Source organism: Capra hircus, chromosome 3 (genome assembly GCF_001704415.2).
Source record: "Capra hircus breed San Clemente chromosome 3, ASM170441v1, whole genome shotgun sequence".
In the NCBI taxonomy this organism is placed as follows: Eukaryota; Metazoa; Chordata; class Mammalia; order Artiodactyla; family Bovidae; genus Capra; species Capra hircus.
This window is the reverse complement of record NC_030810.1, coordinates 101,711,831-101,725,845: the sequence shown is the minus strand read 5'-3', so window position 1 is coordinate 101,725,845 and position 14,015 is coordinate 101,711,831. Positions and strand designations below refer to the sequence as shown.

Genomic DNA, 14,015 nt, shown 5'->3' with positions numbered 1-14,015 from the left:
TACTATTCCAGATTGTAGAAGTCTTGCATTTATTTTCTATTCAAAATCCTAATGAAAGAACTGCCTAAATGTCCTGTATTGCTTTGTTTCCCATAAGCAAACTAATTCCAAAAAATATTTCCATTTATAAAATTCAAAACTATGTGCCACAGAAATTTAAATATACGATATATTTTTCCGATGAAGATTAAGTCTTTTAGTTATAGAAATCATAGTTACTTATATTCCCCTTTCAACATGGGGGTAAATGTTTTTCAAAATCATCTAATATGCGAATATCTGACATGGCAGCTCATCCCCGCAACCATTTACTCTCAAGGACAACTGTGCAGTTACAAGACTCGAAGTGGGAAGCCCCCTCACGGGGAAGGACTCCAAGGGCTCAGCCTCTGCCTTTCATTCAGAGGCCCGGGGACCCGACAAGGGGCGGTAGTGGCTGGGCCGCTGCGCCCCTGGCCGGGGCTTGGAGGGCAGAGATGGGCAGAGCCGCCCGGGTCCAGCAAGGACGCCCCAGGCCGGTCTCACACCTGTCCGCCGTGTCCATGTGAACCACGCCGCTGAGAGGGGCAGGAGACCTCCGGGTCCGATTCGGAGAGTAAAAGTGTTCTTCTTCTAACTAGGCAGAAAGGTCCCACCGAGATTTGAACTCGGATCGCTGGATTCAGAGTCCAGAGTGCTCACCATTACACCATGGAACCCCTCAGGAGCCACCTGGCCTCCATCGCCAGAGAACTGGATATGCTTCTTTAGCCTCCATACGTCCCACCCATAAGCTCAGGGCAGTTCTTCTAAGGCCCGGAGGAGACTCCAATATGGTTGACTCCTGTGGGTGCTCATCCCTCTCGTTTTCTTTCTGCTCCTCTCCTTTGATCAACTCAGCTCACTCTCACCTCAGAAAATGAGGTGAAATCCACTTTAGGTTTGGCGCCAGGGAGGACGCCCTAGGTCCCTACCACCAACCTAGGTGGCACATTCTGTTTAGGTTAACCAGAGTGTCCCATCTGGAGGTAAAATTTCTGTAAATAAGAGTGTTATTTTCTTTTTCTTTGCCTTCACCATTTTGCGGTAGCCCAGAGTGGGCAGACGGTTGTCAGGGCAGGAGGCGGGGTTTCCTGGGTCCCTTAGTTTTCTCACAGCGCTCATCACACTCCTAAGCCGCCACCATCTCTTACCTGTAACATATAAAGTTTGTCAGTGGTGGAGTGGGAATGGAGGCAGGAGAACTCTTCTTTTATTCTTCATATATTTCTAATTTGGAGACGGGAAAGGAACCAGAGATCAAATTGTCAACATCCGCTGGACCATGGAAAAAGCAAGAGAGTTCCAGGAAAACATCTAATTTCTGCTTTATTGACTATGCCAAAGCCTTTGACTGTATGGATCACAATAAACTGTGGAAAATTCTGAAAGAGATGGGAATATCAGACCACCTAACCTGCCTCTTGAGAAATCTGTATGCAGGTCAGGAAGCAACAGTTAGAACTGGACATGGAACAACACACTGGTTCCAAATAGGAAAAGGAGTACGTCAAGGCTGTATATTGTCACCCTGCTTATTTAACTTCTATGCAGAGCACATCATGAAAAACGCTGGACTGGAAGAAACACAAGCTGAAATCAAGATTGCCGGGAGAAACATCAATGACTTCAGATATGCAGATGACACCACCCTTATGGCAGAACATGAAGAGGAGCTAAAAAGCCTCTTGATGAAAGTGAAAGAAGAGAAAAAAAAGTTGGCTTAAAACTCAACATTCAGAAAATGTAGAACATGGCATCTTGTCAGATCACTTCATCGGAAATAGATGGGGAAACGGTGGAAACTGTCAGATATTTGGGGCGGGGGGCTCCAAAATCACTGCAGATGGTGATTGCAGCCATGAAGTTAAAAGACGCTTACCCTGGAAGAAAAGTTATGACCAACCTAGATAGTATATTCTAAAGCAGAGACATTACTTTGCCAACTAAGGTCCTTCTAGTCAAGGCTATGGTTTCTCCTGCGGTCATGTATGGATGTGAGAGTTGGACTGTGAAGAAGGCTGAGCACCGAAGAATTGATGCTTTAGAACTGTGGTGTTGGAGAAGACTCTTGAGAGTCCCTTGGACTGCAAGGAGATCCAACCAGTCCATTCTGAAGGAGATCAGCCCTGGGATTTCTTTGGAAGGAATGATGCTAAAGCTGAAGCTCCAGTACTTTGGCCACCTCGTGAAGAGTTGACTCTGATGCTGGGAGGGATTGGGGGCAGGAGGAGAAGGGGACGACAGAGGATGAGATGGCTGGATGGCATCCCGGACTCGATGGACGTGAGTCTCAGTGAACTCCGGGAGTTGGTGATGGAGAGGGAGGCCCGGCGTGCTGTGATTCATGGGGTCACAAAGAGTCGGACACTACTGAGCGACTGAACTGAACTGAACTGAACTGAACTGAAGTTATTCTCACAACAAGTGTATATTTGTTAAATTTACAATGTGAGTAAAAATAACCATTTAAAGAAAACACTCAGACAAACGAGCTATACTCACTTAAAGAGAAGTCAATGTCTCTCAGTCCTGTTCAACTCATTGTGTCCCTAGGGACTATAGGCTGCCAGGCTCCACTGTCCAAATTCTCCAGGTAAGAATACTGCAGTGGGTGACTATTCCCTTCTCCAGGGGATCTTCCAAAATCAAGGATTGAACCAGGGTGTCCTGCATTGTAGACGGATTCTTACCATCTGAACCCCAAGGGAAGCCCACTCTGGTGGAAACCGCCTGGTGGACGCAGGAAACCGAGCCCAACCTCTGCCCCGGAGGCCTTTGCCAGGGTGGGCAAACTCATTCGTTGGGTGTAGGCAAGGAAACGGGAAGAGCCATCATGGGAGCAAGCCGGTGTTCAGCTGTCCTTGGATCTATTTTGGTTCAGGCCTGGAAGGTTGGAGGTCTAGATGGCGGTTTCTCTGGTAGAGCTGGAATCTGTGGCGGGTAGGGGCAGGGAAGTGGCACCGTTTTTCTGGCGGACAGAGCGCTCACCCCGGGAATGAGTGTCTACTCCATAGAGAGTCCCAGTGAACCCTGTAATGCTGTCTCTGTGGCGCAATCGGTTAGCGCGTTCGGCCGTTAACCGAAAGGTTGGTGGTTCGAGCCCACCCAGGGACGGTGGGGGTGCCGTTTTAGGCAACACCAAAGAGACTCCCTTTTGCCAGGAGGACACCGGAGAAGTGATGCGCCCAACGGACTTTCAGAGAAAGAGCACAGGAGTCAGGTGCAAACGAACAGCGGCGAGGGCGCGTCCCGGGTGGATTGGAAGCGTCGGTCATTCCTGAGAGCACGGAGCGCTGATCGCCGGCGCCGAGAAGAGGACCACCGAGGCGCGGGTCCGCAGCCCGGGAGGGGCGGCTTCCACACCGCTGGGTTTCGGGGTCACCTGGGCCTCGGGCGCACCCACCGTCCCCGCCTCCTGCTGCTGCCGGGAGCTGGGGAGTCGGCGGGGGCGACCCCTGAACTCAGGGTGCGCAGCTGAGGATCTGAGGATTCTGCGTTGGGTGCGGGGCCCCGAAGGCCACCTGTGGGGGCCCGAGGGGCCTCACTTCAGGGCAGAGGGGGAACCCTAAAGCAGGGCCCTCGGCAGCCGCCGTCTCCGTGCCTGAGAGAGCCTGGGGCTCCAAGGTTCCTCTTTGAGTCTTAAGAGTTGGTGGTGTGGTTCGTGGTGGCGGGACCTGGGGATTTCATGGATACAGTGTTCAGGAATGGGGGTTGCCCCGTTTCCGTAGTGTAGTGGTTATCACGTTCGCCTCACACGCGAAAGGTCCCCGGTTCGAAACCGGGCGGAAACAGGCTTCCTCTTTCTTTTTCTCCCCCGGAGATGTGCCTTCTTATTGGCAGAACTAACAAGCACGAAAGGCACGGGGTGCGGCAGGGGACGCAGCTGGAGGAAGAGTTGGTGACCACCTGCAAGTCTCTTAATTCAGCGCTAGGAGATCTGGAGGTGGACGGATCCGCTCATCACCCGCCACTCATCACCGAGCCTGACGACAGAGAAAACCGAGCTTCACAAAGAGAGCAAGTCCTGGGCTCGGCAGCACGCAGCGCTACCGCTAGACCAGGAGGGACCCAGTCCGCTACGTTGTGTCGTTGCCCCAGAGCAAAAGCGACGCCCAGGAAAGGAGAGGTGAAGGCCGATGAGCCGCGAGGGCAGGGCTGGGAGCCTTGCCCAGCTGCACACAGCCCTGGGCCGCTGCGACGTTGCCTTTCCAGCTTGCTGACTTTCCGAAGGGTCATCTTCCACTCACCTTTCACCTACAGAGGCTAAACAAGCCTGTTTCTCTACAGCTCCCTGGTGGTCTAGTGGCTAGGATTCGGCGCTTTCACCGCCGCGGCCCGGGTTCGATTCCCGGTCAGGGAAAACTTTCTTTCTTCCAGCGTCTGCACGCACACGAGTCTATCTCTTCCTGCCCAGATCGGGACTGTATTTTGCTTAAAGGTCCAGTGCGGAACATTTCTGCACAGAGTTTCTAAATGCCGCTGAGTGCGGGCCTCAGGGTCCTGGACCTCAGGCTGGCTGTTGGAGCTGAGATGCCATGCGCAGCCTGGGCTGGCCAGCTCTGGCCTCCACTCTTTTCTCCTGGCATGGTAAACCCAGACTCTTACTTAACAGAATTTCCATTCAAAGAGAACGTGAGGCTTCCGTTCCAAAAATTCATTAAAATCCCAAACCAAAAGCTTTTGTAAGATACCAAAAGTTTGCAAAAATACGAACATCCTATATTCTGTACCTAAGTGCCCAGTTAACATCACATTCTTTCTCTGGATGAGAGTTATGACATCACTTGATAGTAACGTGCGGATATCTCGGGATTGTTCCTTTGTTTTGGCATCCCTCTCAAAGCTAACTTCTGTGGGACCTGTCTTCCAAGGCCAGCGAACAGCTTTACCGTCCGGAAGAGGGCCCTCTTGGCCCTTCAGGCACCTGGAATCCGCTCTCTGTAGGATGTAGAGAAGCTATATGTGTGGTAGTCGCTCAGTCCTTTTGGACTTTTTGCCATCCCTTGGGCCGATTACTCCAGGCAAGAATGCTGGAGTAGGTTGCCCTTTCCTTCTCCAGGGGAATCTCCCAGGACAGGTCTCCTGTATGGAACCAGCGAGGACCAAAAGAAACACAACCTCAATGCATTGGCCGGGAATCGAACCCGGGTCTCCCGCGTGGGAGGCGAGAATTCTACCACTGAACCACCAATGCCACTGAAGAGAGAGTATTTGCAAGGGTAACCTAGATGGAGGTTTACTCAGGTCTTTCTCAGGTGCAGGCCAGTCAGGCCCTGTGCTTGTAGGACTGTCTAGGCTTTCATGCTCCGCCCTCCGCGGCGCCGGCTGCCCTCTGCCCTCTGGCCTCCTGCGGGTTGCTTTGGCGGGCACTCAGGTGTGCTTTGGATCCGTCGGAGTGGTGGAACCGCCTGGTGCTCGTGCTCACCGGCTCAGTCTTGCCCAACTCTTTGCGACCCCTCGGACTCTAGCCCACCAGGCTCCTCTGTCCATGGGATTTCCACGCTCCTTTGCTAGAAACCCATCGAGGCAGTGCAGCTGCCCCCTTGGCTCCTGCCTGGCTCCCTGTGCCCTGCAGGGAGCATAACGTGTTCTGTCAGGACACAGAGGGGAAGAATCCTTCCGTGTGGTTGGAGGATGGAGAACCAGATGGGAAATGCTGCAAAGAGAGGGGAATATTCTCAAAAGCTTCCCAGAACTGCTGTGTGGGTGCTGTCGGTTGGGTGGCTGCCCTAGGACAAGAATGCTTAGTCTTGTGTTCTGGCCTTGACCCAGTCCCAGGTCCAGTCTGAATTCAAGCACAGAGGCACCCAGCTTTCCCACACGTATGTCATTCAGCCTCTCTCCAAAGCGGAGTTCTGAACCACCTTTTCTATCTCAGTGAATAGCAACCACGTGGGTCTTTTTTTGCTTTTTCCTTTAACTTTGTTTTGCTGAAATGTAACTCAGGAATATAAAAAAGGTTTAGCTTCAGAGATATTAGAGCTCTCCATGCTACAAACAAGAATAAAATTTAAGTTGATAATAAGGATGACTCTCGAATACTTTTAACACGCTAGAGAATTCTAATAGTTGATGTATAATTACATAGAAAATATTTGTCCTGTTATGCTCCCAGAGATGACTCCTGGTATGCACCACACTACTTTAATTATTTTGGTCTAAAAACTACCTCATGGTTACTTTCAGATTTATTATTTATAAAATTTAAAATTATGTGTCCCAGTAAATTAAATATACCATATAATATCTTTTAAATCAGGATTAAGTCTTTTGAGTTAAGAAATCATAGTGACTTAATTATGCCCCTTTCAATTTGAGGTCAACGTTTTTAGGTATTATCTAATGTGTGATTCTAAGCAGCATTTATCACACACGACTCACCTCCAATCGCGATTTGAAGATATATCATTAACTTTAAGTTCTTTGATATTAAATTGGTTCAATTAACGAATAATCTTTGCCTGGAGAATTTCTAATTAAGTAGAAATAATAATGCCCATATTTTTGTAGGGCAGCTCTCGATTTTATAGGAGAGTTCTCGATTACCAGCCAAAGGGAATGTGTCAGTACCTTTAGGAGATATTCCTGAATGTAGCCATACATCACTTGAAGAAGAGTACAACACATGGACTCTCTAAGTTAAGACCTATTGCTTACCTAAAGTACTCCTTTATTAAAAAAAAAAAAAATTCTGATTCTTAGTTACCTGCCTTCTAGATCTCAAGTCACCCATTTTCCCATGTGGTATGTAATTCTTTTTTTAGTCACTGCTGGGGTCCTTAGGTGCTGGCAGGCAGATGAACCTGAGAAGAACATGGCAGGTTGTTCTCCTGCTGTGATTCTTATTTGTGTGTGTGTGTGTGTGTGTGTGTATGTGTGTGTCTCTTATTTTTGATGCCTCCTGGTGTGAATGGACCAAGGAGTGGGACCTTGACTTTACTCCTGATACAGCAGTTTTCCAGGAGAAGGGCCTGGTACCTGGTGAGCACCTACTAAGTGCTTGCTGACTGAAGGACTCCTAATGCACAGTTCCGGAAAACTGATGAAGAGGACAGAATGTGGGTAAGATCCACAGAGGTCTAGAGTATAAGGGACAGAAAGGCACAAACTCGAATAGGGCAGAGAGAAATGTCCTAGAACCTAGAGACATCTCAACTGAGTACGGAAAATCCGAAGAGCTCTTCTTTCGTCACCAACTTCAACTGAGGAATCAGTGGAAGGAGAACCAAGAACTCTAAGGATCCAGGTTTCTGTAGCTTGCAACAATTTGTCTCAAATGAGACAATTTTTGCAGATGTAGCCCCGTACTGTTGAGATATCATACAGAGAGAGTCTCGGGCTTGCAAATGCACCCATATACCAGACGGAGACCCCTCATTAGATTGTGTGCATCCAACCAAAGCCAAAATACAACTCATGAAGGGAAGACGGTAAATGTCTGGGACCAGTGGGGTTGTTTTTTTTTTTTTTTTTAACTCCTGTAATCCTTAAGCTGCTCTGCAAGAGGCTCTCCAGAGTCATTATGGCTGGTCTTGTCTGGACTCAATGACTTGGTCACCACTGAAAACAGTTACAATTATTAGAATACTTTCCAATACTCTCCAAAATCACTGCAGATGGTGACTGCAGCCATGATATTAAAAGATGCTTACTCCTTGGAAGGAAAGTTATCACCAACCTAGACAGCATATTAAAAAGCAGAGATATTACTTTGCCAACAAAGGTCCATCTACTCAAGGCTATGGTTTTTCCAGTGGTTGTGTATGGATGTGAGAGTTGGATATAAAGAAAGTTGAGCACAGAAGAATTGATGCTTTTAAACTGTGGTGTTGGGGAAGACTCTTGAGAGTCCCCTCGACGGCAAGGAGATCCAACCAGCCCATCCTAAAGGAGATCAGTCCTGGGTGTTCATGGGAAGGACTGATGTTGAAACTGAATCTCCAATATTTTGCCCACCTCATGCAAAGAGCTGACTCATTTGAAAAGACCCTGATGCTGGGAAAGATTGAGGGCAGGAGAAGAAGGGGATGACAGAGGATGAGATGGTTGGATGGCATCACCGACTCAGTGGACATAGGTTTGGGTGGACTCCGGGAGTTGGTGATGGACAGGGAGGCCTGGTGTGTTATGGTTCATGGGGTCATAAACAGTCAAACATGACTGAGCGACTGAACTGAGCTGAACTGGTACAATAAATAGCAAGTGAGAACCTATTGGATGGCATAGGGAATTACTGGATGCTCTGTGGTTACCTAAATGAGAATGAAATCCTACTAAGAGGGGATATATGTATATGTATAGCCGATTCACTGTGCTATTAACACAACATCATAATTAACACATTGTAAAGCAGCTATACTCAAATAAAAGTTAATAATAAAAAAAGAAACATGAAGAAAGGTCCAATGATGAGACAGTGGGAGACAGAGAATGCTGGGATATGAAAGGGTCTCCCTCAAGTACTCAGCAGAGTAATGATCCGGGTATCCTTATGAAGAAAGTGCCTGAGGCCAAGGAAAGAACATTTTTAAAAGATCCTGGAACAACGCCTGGTGCTCACCACACAGGACAAGCAATCGTATGTAAGTGATCTCCCCACACAGACTGGACTACTTATAACTCATGGGCCATTGGGAAGAACATTCAAAAAACTCTTGTGATGGACAGGGAGGCTTGGCTGTTAAAATGCTGCACTCAGTATCCCCGTAAATTTGGAAAACTCAGCAGCGGCCACAGGACTGGAAAAGGTCGGTTTTCATTCCACTCCCAAACAAAGGCAGTGCCAAAGAATGTTCCAACTACCACACAATTGTGCTTATCTCACATGTTGGCAAAGTAATGGTCAAAATTCTCACTGTGAGGTTTTCACAGTATGTAAACTGAGAACGTCCATATGTGCAAGCTGGATTCAGAAAAGGCAGAGGAACCAGAGATCAAATTGCCAACATCCGTTGATTCATAGTAAAAGCAAGAGGGTTCCAGAAAAATATCTACTTCTGCTTTCTTGAGTACGCCAAAGACTTTGACTGTGTGGATCACAACAAACTGTGGAAAATTCTTCAAGAGATGGGAATACCAGACCACCTTACCTGCCTCCTGAGAAATCTGTATGCAGGTCAAGAAGCAACAGTTAGAATCAGACATGAAAGAACGGACTGGTTCCAAACTGGGAAAGGAGTATGTCAAGACTGTGTGCTGTCACCCTGCTTATTTAACTTCTATGCAAAGTACATCATGTGAAATGCCTGCCGGGATGAAGCACAAGCTGGAATCTACATTTCTGCAAGAAATATCAATACCCTTATATATGCAGACGACACCAGGTTTATGGCAGAAAGCGAAGAGGAAGTAAAGAGCCTCTTGATGAAAGTGAAAGAGGAGAGTGAAAAAGCTGGCTTAATATCCAACATCCAAAAAAGTAAGATCATGGCATCCGATCCCATCACTTCATGGCAAATAGATGGGGAAACAATGGAAACAGTGAGAGACTTTATTTTCTTGGGCTCCAAAATCACTGTACATGGGGACCACCGCCATGAAATTAAAAGACGCTTGCTCCTTGGAAGAAAAGCTATGACCAACCTAGACAGCATATTAAAAAGCAGAGATAGTCCTTTGCCAACACAGGTCAGTCTAATCAAAGCTATGGTTCTTCCAGTAGTTGTGTATGGATGTGAGAGTTGGACTATAAAGGAAACTGAGTACCAAAGAATTGATGCGTTTAAACTGGTGTTGGAGAAGCCTCTTGAGAGCCCCTTGGACTGCAAGGAGATCCAACCAGTCCATCCTAAAGGAAATCAGTCCTGAATACTCATCAGAAGGACTAATGCTGAAGTTGAAGCTCCAATATTTTGGCCACCTGGTGGGAAGAGCTGACTCAGTGTAAAAGTCTCTGATGCTGGGAAAGATTGAAGGCAAGAGGAGGAGTGGGTGGCTGAGGATGAGATGGTTGGATGGCATCACCGACTCAATACACATGCATTTGAACAAACTCCAGGGTTTGGTGAGAGACAGGGAAGCCTGATGTGTTGCTGTCCTTGGATCGCTACTGAAATGAAGAAACTGGGGAACAGTTCCTTACAACCAGAAAGCTCCATAGGGCCTACAACCAGCCCATCTTTCTCTGCTCTGAGTCACCTTGTAGAACAAGCCACAGTCAGCAAATCCAAGGAGGGCACAGGACAAAGCTGACTGCAGGATACTTTGACCGCCTGATATCCCCTCACCTTTTCATCTGGGCCCTACATCGTCTCTACCTGTGACACCTATTATTCTCTGAAAACCAAGAAGTTCGTCCCTTGTGAAGACACTTCGCTTTCCCTCACTCCAGCACACCCGCGGGACAATCTGATTTGAGTCAGAGAACAAAAGGGAACGAATTCAACTCTATACCGCGGTTTCCAGCCATAGACACAAGGATGAAGAGTGTCAGGTCTGCGGATTGAGCTGATCCAGGAGGAAAAGCAGCCGGTCCTCGAGCCGCTATCAGGGGAGGCCCCCGAATCAGGTCACGATCAGGGAGTAGATGGACCCGCCCATCACCAGCTGAGAACCAAGTGGCCCCTGCTTCACAAGTTAGCAGGTTCAGAAAGAGAGCTTGACCTCTCACCACACCTGGATTCCAGGTCTTCCCTCACGACCTGCGGAGCCTACCTTGTCCAGTTCTTGGATGAGGCTGAACCTCTGATCCAGGGGTTGGGCGGGCGTCGTTGCGCTTTGTCACACCTTCGGGGGCAGGGGATGGATCCGTCCCCTCGGCGCGCTCCACTCGCCGGCCCCGAAGCCCTGTGCCCACCATTTCTGCTGCAGGGAGCCATGTGTCTGTGGTCCCTCGGGCGTCCGCTGTGCGTCCACCCTGACGGGGAGAGGACCACCTCACCCTCGTCCCGTCCACGTGGGACGTCAGCATGCCGGACGCGACAGAAAACGATGAATCCGCTCCTCTGTCTGGACGTGGGAGGTGACAACTAGGACCTGCAGGGGAGGAAAGCAAGGCGAAATCTCGAGAAACGCCCTGATCTAAAGCCCTTTTCAAGTCTGCCTCTTTGGGAACTCAGGCCTCTAGCGCGCTTGAGGTGCTGTCGCGCTCACACTCTCGACCGCACTCGGAGTCCACGCGGAACCAGGAGGAGCCCTGCGGCCTGGGGGCCGGTGCGCATGCGGCCCGCGCCTGCCTCGGGGTCTGAGCCCGTGAACCTCAGACGCGAAGGCAACGCCGCACTGAGAAAAGGAGGAAAGCCACTGCTGGAGGAAAGGGCACGTGCATTCCCCAGATTGAGAAGCTCTACTGCTAAAGGAAACCAGAGACAGACAGACACACAGACAACCTTGCATTAAACCCTTTCAGCGAAAAGAAACTCTGCCTGCTGTGAGGTACATACGAAGACCCTTCAAGACACCGGCTTTCTGAAAAACAAAACAAAACAAAACAAAACAAAACGCCTTTACCTCTCTTAAACTCGCGCTCCACGACCTGTTGAACAGCAAAATTATAAAAGGAAAACAAGAGGCGTTTCAGACATTGTAAAATGTAAAACAAAGCGGTCCTTCAAGCAGAATCTCAAGTTTGGAATGAAGACGGTTAGATCTGCGTGGACCGCGCCTGGCTCCTCTGCGGCTTTATGCTGGGCCTGGTAGGCAAAGGAATTCAACAAATGACCCGAGCCTCAGTCCTTGCGGCGGTTCCTGCTAAACGTGAAAGCGTGATGCAAGTCTGGACTGAAACTAGAGGACTAGCATCAGCCACAGAGGCAGGAATCTGAGGAACCCCCGGTGCTAGGCGGCGCCGGAGAAGCGCTGCTCTGAAAGGCCTGCGAGAGAGGAGCGCACGGGTCAGGCGGGGCAGAGGGGAGGGCGGGTCCTCTGTTTCCCGAGTGGGATTGGAAGCATCGAGCCAGGTCCCCGCTGGCGCCATGAAAGGGACTCCAAGGCACTGGATCTGCCTCTGGAAGGGCTGTGTCCACCTTGACGGACGTGGGGCCAACCTGGGGCTCAGACGCACCTTACTCCCCCCCGCTCCGGAGGCTTCTGAGAACTGGGGAGTCAGGGGAGGCGACCTCTGCTCTTGGGAGCAAAGCTGGCACACAGGGACCTCGCCCCGGGAGAGGCGAGGAACCCTAAATCAGGCCCTTTCAGGAACTGCAGATCCTTGCCTGACGAATTGTTTTCAGAGTCCTCTTCCTTTGAAAATTTGAAGGTCAGGTGTGTTCAAACATGCAGTTCTTGAATATGTCACTAGACACAAGTGGTCGTGTGGTTTCCGTAGTGTAGTGGTTATCACGTTCGCCTAACACGCGAAAGGTCCCCGGTTCGAAACCGGGCGGAAACAACTTCACTTTCCTCCAAGGTTTTAGATTCACATTTTAAATACAAAATAGAGGTCTGCCTCGTGGAATGAGGCTTGCAGCTTCAGCTTCAGCATCAGTCCTCCCAAAGAATATTCAGGGTTGATTTCCTTTAGGACTGACTGGTTTCATCTCTCCTTGACCTGCATACAGGTTTTTCTGGAGGCAGGTAAGATGGTCTGCTATTCCCACCTCTTGAAGAATTTTCCATATTTTGTTGTGATCCACACAGTCAAAGGCTTTAGTGGAGTCAATGAAGCAGAAATAGATGTCTTTCTGGAATTCTCTTGCTTTTTCTATGATGCGATGGAGGGAAAATGCAGGGAAAAAAAGGAGGAAATGGATAGAACCAAATTAATTGGAGAAATATACGGAAAAGGTTAACTAGAGAGTGCTACAAACAATGGAGGAAATGTCCTTGGTAAAAGGCGTTTACAGGGTGATGACGATGAGCCTACTCTTTCATGCATTCTAGGATTCCCAGTCAACCTGCTTTCCTCCAGAGATCCTCTCTGAGGGTCAGAGACTACCTGGACGTAAGTCCTTGTGTGTGTGTGTGTGTGTGTGTGTGTGTGTGTGTGTGTGTGTACACAAGACACAGAGGAGTAGGGTAGTAGTGGAGTAATTCCCATAGGTGGCCCCGGAGAGTATGTACTTTTTTCATCACTCGGGGTGAATGAAGTTTTAATCCGTATCGTTGCCATGTATCAGAAATTTGTTTCATTTTATTGAAGAGTAGTGTTTCTTGGAGTGACTATGTCACAATCATATCTATTCACTTTGTGCTGGACATTTGAATGGTTTTCAATTTGGGGACTATTATGAACAAAGCTACTATAAGCAAGTCCCTTTTGTGGGCATATTTTTTTTATATAAATTCCATTTTAAATTTTCTATTCTATTCTTTAATATGACTTCTCTGGTGGCTCAGATGGTAAAGCGTCTGTCTACAATTCAGGAGACCTGGGTTCGATCCCTGGGTCGGGAAGATCCCCTGGAGAAGGAAATGGCAATCTACTCCAGTACTATTGCCTGGAAACTCCCATGGACAGAGGAGCCAGGTAGGCTAAGGTCCATGGGGACGCAAAGAGTCAGACACGACTGAGCAACTTCACTATTCTTTAACATACATTTATTTTGTGAATGGATGTTACATTCATCATGACAAAATTTATTGAAATGTTTAAAAATGTATTCAAATGTTACAAAAGACTGAAGTGCCAGCTTATCTTTGATTGTTTCCTCCTAGAACATACTTAATATTGGCCACCTTCTGTGCCAGCTGTGTTATTTGATTATCTCATTTAGTCTACACAATAGCCTCCATACCTCCCACCTATAACCTCAGGACAGTTCTTCTAAGGCCCGGAGGAGACTCCAATATGGTTGACTCCTGTGGGTGCTCATCCCTCTCGCTTTCTCTCTGCTCCTCTCCTTTGATCAACTCAGCTCACTCTCACCTCAGAAAATGAAGTGAAATCCACTTTGGGTTTTGTGCCAGGGAGGACCCCATAGGTCCCTATCACCAAACGCATATTCTGTTTAGGTTAACCAGAGTGTCCCACCCTGAGGTAAAATTTCTGCAAGTAAGAGTGTTATTTTCTTTTTCTTTGCCTTCACCCTTTTGCCGTAGCCCAGAGTGGGCAGACG

At 48.5% G+C, this 14,015-nt stretch overlaps 6 non-coding genes across 6 annotated transcripts; 4 read left to right on the top strand and 2 right to left on the bottom strand.

The window, feature by feature from the left end:
- On the bottom strand, positions 627–698 carry TRNAQ-CUG. The gene has a single exon. It is a non-coding gene; the product is annotated as a tRNA-Gln (tRNA).
- TRNAN-GUU lies at positions 3,062–3,135 on the top strand. Its single transcript has one exon. It is a non-coding gene; the product is annotated as a tRNA-Asn (tRNA).
- On the top strand, positions 3,740–3,812 carry TRNAV-CAC. The gene has a single exon. It is a non-coding gene; the product is annotated as a tRNA-Val (tRNA).
- On the top strand, positions 4,310–4,381 carry TRNAE-UUC. The gene has a single exon. It is a non-coding gene; the product is annotated as a tRNA-Glu (tRNA).
- Positions 5,145–5,215, bottom strand: TRNAG-CCC. Its single transcript has one exon. It is a non-coding gene; the product is annotated as a tRNA-Gly (tRNA).
- Positions 12,277–12,349, top strand: TRNAV-AAC. Its single transcript has one exon. It is a non-coding gene; the product is annotated as a tRNA-Val (tRNA).